Here is a 6,316-nt window from a genome sequence, read left to right as displayed (position 1 = left end):
GGAAAAAGTGTTGCAGAGAGAAAAAAAAAAGTAGGTTGTACAAAAACAGCCTATTAGCTATTTTTATTCGTCTTGTCAAAATACTAAATTCGTTTGACATTTTTCTGTTAACACGGTAGGAAAAGTGTTGCAGAGAAAAATAAATTAATGCGTGGCACAGAAAGCATGCGTGCAGCATGTGCATAACAGTCCAAGTGCAGGCTGTACCGGTGGTCAATAAGAATAAAGCAGATATGCTGTTCTGAAAAGACGTCGGGAATGGAATATTGTTAGACCTCCCGCTCAAATTACACCAGAGTTACCGACCGCTACCGCGCTTTATTCGGGAATTTAATTCCGTGGCGCAAGAAATCTGGTCAGGTCCCGCGGTAATGCAGACCTCTACTTTGTACTTTCTCTTTACTTATGGATTCACTGCTAAACTGATCTGATCTGAGAGAGTGAAGAGTGTGTCATCGTTCTCTACAGGTTGTGTGATTGTGGCGTCACAGATGAAGGTTGTGCTGCTCTGGCTTCAGCTCTGAGATCAAAACCCTCACACCTGAGACACCTGGATCTGTCTGTGAATAAACTAGGAGATTCAGGAGTGAAGCGTCTCTGTGCTGGACTGGAGGATCCTCGCTGTAAACTGGAGATACTGCGGTAAGATCATCTCTCTGATAGTCTTAAGTCTGTAAATTGTAGTTTGAGTAGTCTTGACTCATCTGAACATTTCATCAATGTAAGTCTGTGGGATTTTTATGATTTTTAATGTTAATTTTTAGGAAAACCGTAAGTGGTAATTACAGGTGTAAGTGACTGTTTCTCCATACAGACCCATCCTTATATCACTATGAAACAATTACGAGATTCAGGAGTGAAGTTACTCTCTGATCTGAAAGATCCACATTATAAACTGGAGACATTATACTATTGTGAGTATATTATTATTTAAATCTTTTAAAAGTTTAGTAACAGGCCTCATATGTGTGTAATTGGAGAATATACGATAATAATTGAACTCCACTTTAGTTTCCGTACTTTAAACTGTGTTTAATTCTATGATGATCTATGAATATATGAATATTTTCATCTCTGTGTGTAAATGATAAAGAGAGAGTTGTTGATCATCCACTGTTATTAATCAGTTGTTCATTCATATCTCTGGCTGTAATATGAATATACTGTGTTTTTTCTGAAATGGATCTGCTGATGTGATGTGACAGCAGTAATGTCTCATACTCATATGTTACTGTCTGTGTGTTTATTGTAGACCTTCAGTATTTAGACATCAGTCCAGTTCTCTCAGGAATAGCTGATGGTGAATAAGAGCCGCTACAGAGACGTCACAGTCACACAATCAGCAGAGACTGAAGACACAGAGACACACAGCATCACACTGTCATGTGTGTCGTCTTTCACTGTCTTGTTTTATAGGTAATGGCCATGAAATTGAGTGCAGAATCATGTTGGATTCACTAGATATTGTCTACAATGTAGATCAGGGGTGTCAAACATACGGCCCACAAAGATGTTCAATCTGACCCCCGGATGATTTGAACAATAATATAAGATAATAAAAAACACATTATTTTGAAAATTAAATAAAATGTATTTGTGTTATGAACTGCTCCAAGACTTGGGTTGAAGATCCACACGCAGCTTTAATAAGAGTAATCCACAATCACAATCCAAATACCAGGCAAAGGGTCAAACAATACAAACGACAGAGTCCCAAACACAGGCAAACAGGGAAATCCAGGAAACCAGGCACAAGATCAAAACCATAACACATGTAACCAGAGAGAGAGCTCAGAAATACAGTGTAACACAAACAAGACTTCACAAGAGAGAGTGAAAACACAGGGCTTATATTAGCATTTAAGGAGAAATGGAAAGAAAGGTATTTGATCTGTGAGGTCAACTCAGACCGGTATGTTTAATTACCTGTGGTTGTGGCAAAAGTTTCAATATAAACGGCTCTATGAGACGCATTGGTCGCTTAGGACGAAAAAAGTAGTTAGCTAGGAGTGTGGGTTATTTTTCATCTACTATATCGTAATTGTTTTAATGATTTGTGAGGTGACAATATGTAATTCTGCCAAACAAAATTAAGAAAACGTCTCGAGTCTTACACTGCAGGATGTCTTATTGTGACGTCAGATTATTCAGATTGTATTTCCCTCAAAACGTCGTCACCAAACAGTCGTTTCCAAACGCGTTCACCAATGTTTCAGTTTTACAGTAGGCTACAATAGCGATTGTGTGTGGTACAGAAGCACTACAGCATCACGAGCCATGAACAATGCTTTCTTAACACCAAATAGCATATAATGAACATAAATGTTATCAGTCATATTTAACAAATCAGTGCTGCGTCCCAGAGTTTGCTGGGTTGTGTGCCTCAAAATGTAATTTCAGCGTTCTGCACTGTAAAAATGGTAATTAATAAGTCATAGCAACATATGTTTTTCCATTATTTTATCTCATCATATTAATTTAACCAATTTCAACTTCATTTTTTAAGTTAGCCTATATAAGACTTGATTTTTAAATGGTGTCATTTTGGCATTCTGCCAAAAAATGGAAGCAAAGTAGCTAAACACTCAATTGAAAAATGACAATTTGAGTTAAAAATTTGGTTTAGACCTTTTGAGTGGAACAAATTGGGATTTAGTGCAAAGAAACACTGGACGCTGAGAAAGATGTAATCAATCTGAAACGTGATCCATAACAGGCCTAACCAACCCTGAGCTTAATAGAGCTGTTAATGTTGATGTGAGATGGGCAGAGTATTTCATCTTCTGTGTTTAACTTGGGGTTATAATCTTGATTTACTCTTTGAAACAAGACATAGAGGAGAGCTAGTTGTCACAAGATTTTTACAGTAATCAAGGGCGCCACAATCATGGTGCGAGGCCACCCTCGATCAATTCAGTTTTATTTTCTTAAATACATGAACATGTTTTAACCATCAGTGGTGTAGTAAAATAAACGTCTGTACATCTGTAAGTAGTCAAATAAAACTGATGATCCCAAATTGATCGAGACCCAAAGATGCTTTTAATGGAATAAAGAAAAGTGGTAAAAGAACTAGAATATTTAGTAATGCACACAGAATTCTTTTTTTTTTTTTTGTTACCCAGAAATCGCTGGTAAATTTTACAAACATCAGGGCTAACTACAAAGGATCGGCAAGTAGCACATTGAATTATACGTCAAATTTAACTAAAATATCATTTTTTTGTAAAACGTACTACAGTAAAATAATAAAAACCATGTTCTTTCTGAAATTACAAGATTTCACAATTAAAGAAATGGCAAGTCACACTGAATTAAATGTGAAATGTTTAAGTAGAAAAACTAAAATCGTGTTTTCTTGTAAAACATAGTCAATAAAATTTGTTTTATTTACAACCTAGAAAAAATGTTTACAGTGCATTTAAAGTGCACTCTTAAAAATAGAGGTGCTTCACGATGCCACAGAAGAACCTTTTTGTCTAAATGGTTCCATAAAGAACCTTTAACATCTGAAGAACCTTTCTGTTTCACAAAAGCTTCTTTGTGGCGAAAGAAGGTTCTTCAGATTATAAAAAGGTAAGAAAGATGTATCTTTAAAGAACCTTTGACTGAATGTTTCTTTGTGGAACCAAAAATGGTTCTATGGCATCGCTGTGAAGAACCTTTTGAGCACCTTTACTTTTAAGAGTGTATTGCAAATACTATTTTTATATTAAAAACATGCACACATCCGCTCTTAATCATATGCACAAAATGCTGAAAATGGCTCAGTTCTTGTTTCTTGTTTCATTGCATTCAATTACGAATTACATGAATCACATCAATTAAATTATATTTTCTATTCAAAACGGCACCATTTGACAAGAAAGTCGAGTAGTTTTTCGGATATAGTCAGTTTCTGCACAGACGAAAACCTTAACAAACGAGCTGCTTCTTTACAGCAAATGAACTTCCTCTCAGTCTGAATCACTCTGTTCGTGTTTTAGTGGCTGTAGTGTATTAGACATACAAACGCTGACCTCCAGTGATCGAGAGGAGTTAGTGACACTTCTGATGCTTTGTGTAGAGCTTTCTTGAAGTCTGATTCATTTTATTGAATCTCTACGGACATTGAATTGGTTTAATAAAAACGATACGCTGATTCGTTCAAAGTGTTCCCAGAAGTCCATGCACAGCGTTTAATAAGTTCACTGTTTAAAGGTAGGCCTAAATATTCAGTTAAATACACTGCAGAGACCCGTTTCAGAAAACTCTGAGTATATTAACCCTGAAACGAAGGAAACAAGTGCATTTAAGTGTATTTTACCTAAAACAAGTAAAATTATCCGCCATGGGGTAAGAAAAATAACCTTAATGCAAACAGAAAAAAGATTATATTTTATTTGTTCTTACCCCATCAGCAAATAATTTGCAAAATAAGAAAAAATGTAGTTAAATTAGTAAAAAATTTGTAGAAAAAAAGCATTACTGGTGTGCATCTTAAGACAACACAAAGGCACTGACATGTTTTAAGATCAGTCAGTGCAAGTTTTTTTCAGTTGAAACTGCTCAGATTTACATTTTAGTCTAGGACTAGGTTTAAGCCTTGTCTGTGAAACCGGGGGTTAATATCTTGTAATTTTTCTTATGTAGAAAATGCATCTTGATTTAAGAGTCTTTAGATATTTTGACTGAAAACAAGATAAAAAATAATAAGTAAAAAAAAGCATTTTTGCAGTGCAGGTACATTCATTTATTGTGCATATTTTCATAATGCAGACACCATTAAAGTGACAAAAATGGCATAGTTTAAAAATTGTGTGTTTTACTTTTACTTGAATTAATTTTAAGGGATGTATCTGTACTTTTACTCCACTATTTTTTTCTCTGTTTGTGGTCGTTACATACTAGTTTTTATTTTATTTTAATCCATCAATGTGTTTGGATAAGGAGAGAGTAATATTCTTGGGTATGAATTAAATGTTTTGACCGTTTTTTTGGCTGAGTTTGCTTTTTACTCATACTGTTCACCTGCATTTGGGTTCTCGCTCTTACTAACCATGACATGAACATTTTATATTTTTCACAATCTTAAGAGGCAAAATTTTTTTTTGTACAGAGCCTTATACAAAGAAGGAGTTTAGAGAATTGACATTTATGAATAAAGAATCTGCCATTCAAAATGATGAATTTTAGAAAATGATCAGTAATGTCAGGAACATTATTTTCAAGTGTACATAAACTTAGTGTATTAGTTGGATAGATTTTTTGTAAGAGTATTAAATCACAGCTTTGGTAACTTGTATGTTCCTTGTGTTTTTGTTTTGTGCCATCATTTGAACTAGTTTCCCCTTATCTGTCTTACTCAGTTCAGCTGTTGTCAATTAATTAGCCCATTAGTCCTTGTTTGGTTTAATATTTATAGTCCTGTTTCCTGAGTTAATTTGTTCTGTCTCTGTTAAGTGTGTTGTGTAAACTGATTCTCTGTTTGGATTAAAGACTCTTGTTATCAGGGACCCGTTTCAATAAGGAGGTTCAACCAACTCTGAGTTGACTTACCCTGAGATGGGAAACTCTTAAGTTTTCAGTTTCAGAACAGCAGAATTGAGTTAGTTCAATCGACTCTGTGTAGGTTGACTCTGACTCGCGTGCACCACGACTATGAAAAACCATGATCAATGGAGCTCCGAAATTATGATTCACCATGGCAACAGCACCGACAAAAAGACGTCAGCATACTTCCGAGTCAATAAATAACTTTAATTCTTAATCACTGTTATAATATCAGAGGTGAAAACTGTAAATTATTTAACTAAATTTAATTTTCATGGTATCCAACGGGAAAAAAAAAAAGAATTATAAAAACACAATTCAGTCAAGGTAAAGCTTTAAGCATAAAAGTTTCATGGGTGTAGGCTACATGACTTTACAAACATCTGACATATTAAATATCATTCAGTGTCTATTTCAATGCACAGCAGCTTTTTCCACATAGTTTAACGCTCTTTTCACATAGGCTTATTAAATATTCTCTAATCAAACCTGTTACATTTCTTAAAGGGGTCATATGATGCGATTTAATTTTTTCCTTTCTCTTTGGAGTGTTACAAGCTCTTGGTGCATAAAGAAGATCTGTAAAGTTGCAAAGAGTAAAGTCTCAAATCCAAAGAGATATTCTTTATAAAAGTTAAGAGTTAGCCACACCTACCTAAAACGGCTGGTTCGAACACGCCCCCACATATCTACCTCACTATGTGGGAAGATCTGCATAATGCCGCCCAAATGTTCACGCAAAGAAAGAAGGCGTAACTTTTATTCTTGCTGTAGTATTGTTGTT

This window comes from Sinocyclocheilus anshuiensis, unplaced genomic scaffold (assembly GCF_001515605.1).
Source record: "Sinocyclocheilus anshuiensis isolate Anshui unplaced genomic scaffold, SAMN03320099.WGS_v1.1 scaffold1123, whole genome shotgun sequence".
In the NCBI taxonomy this organism is placed as follows: Eukaryota; Metazoa; Chordata; class Actinopteri; order Cypriniformes; family Cyprinidae; genus Sinocyclocheilus; species Sinocyclocheilus anshuiensis.
Note: the sequence above shows the minus strand (reverse complement) of the source record.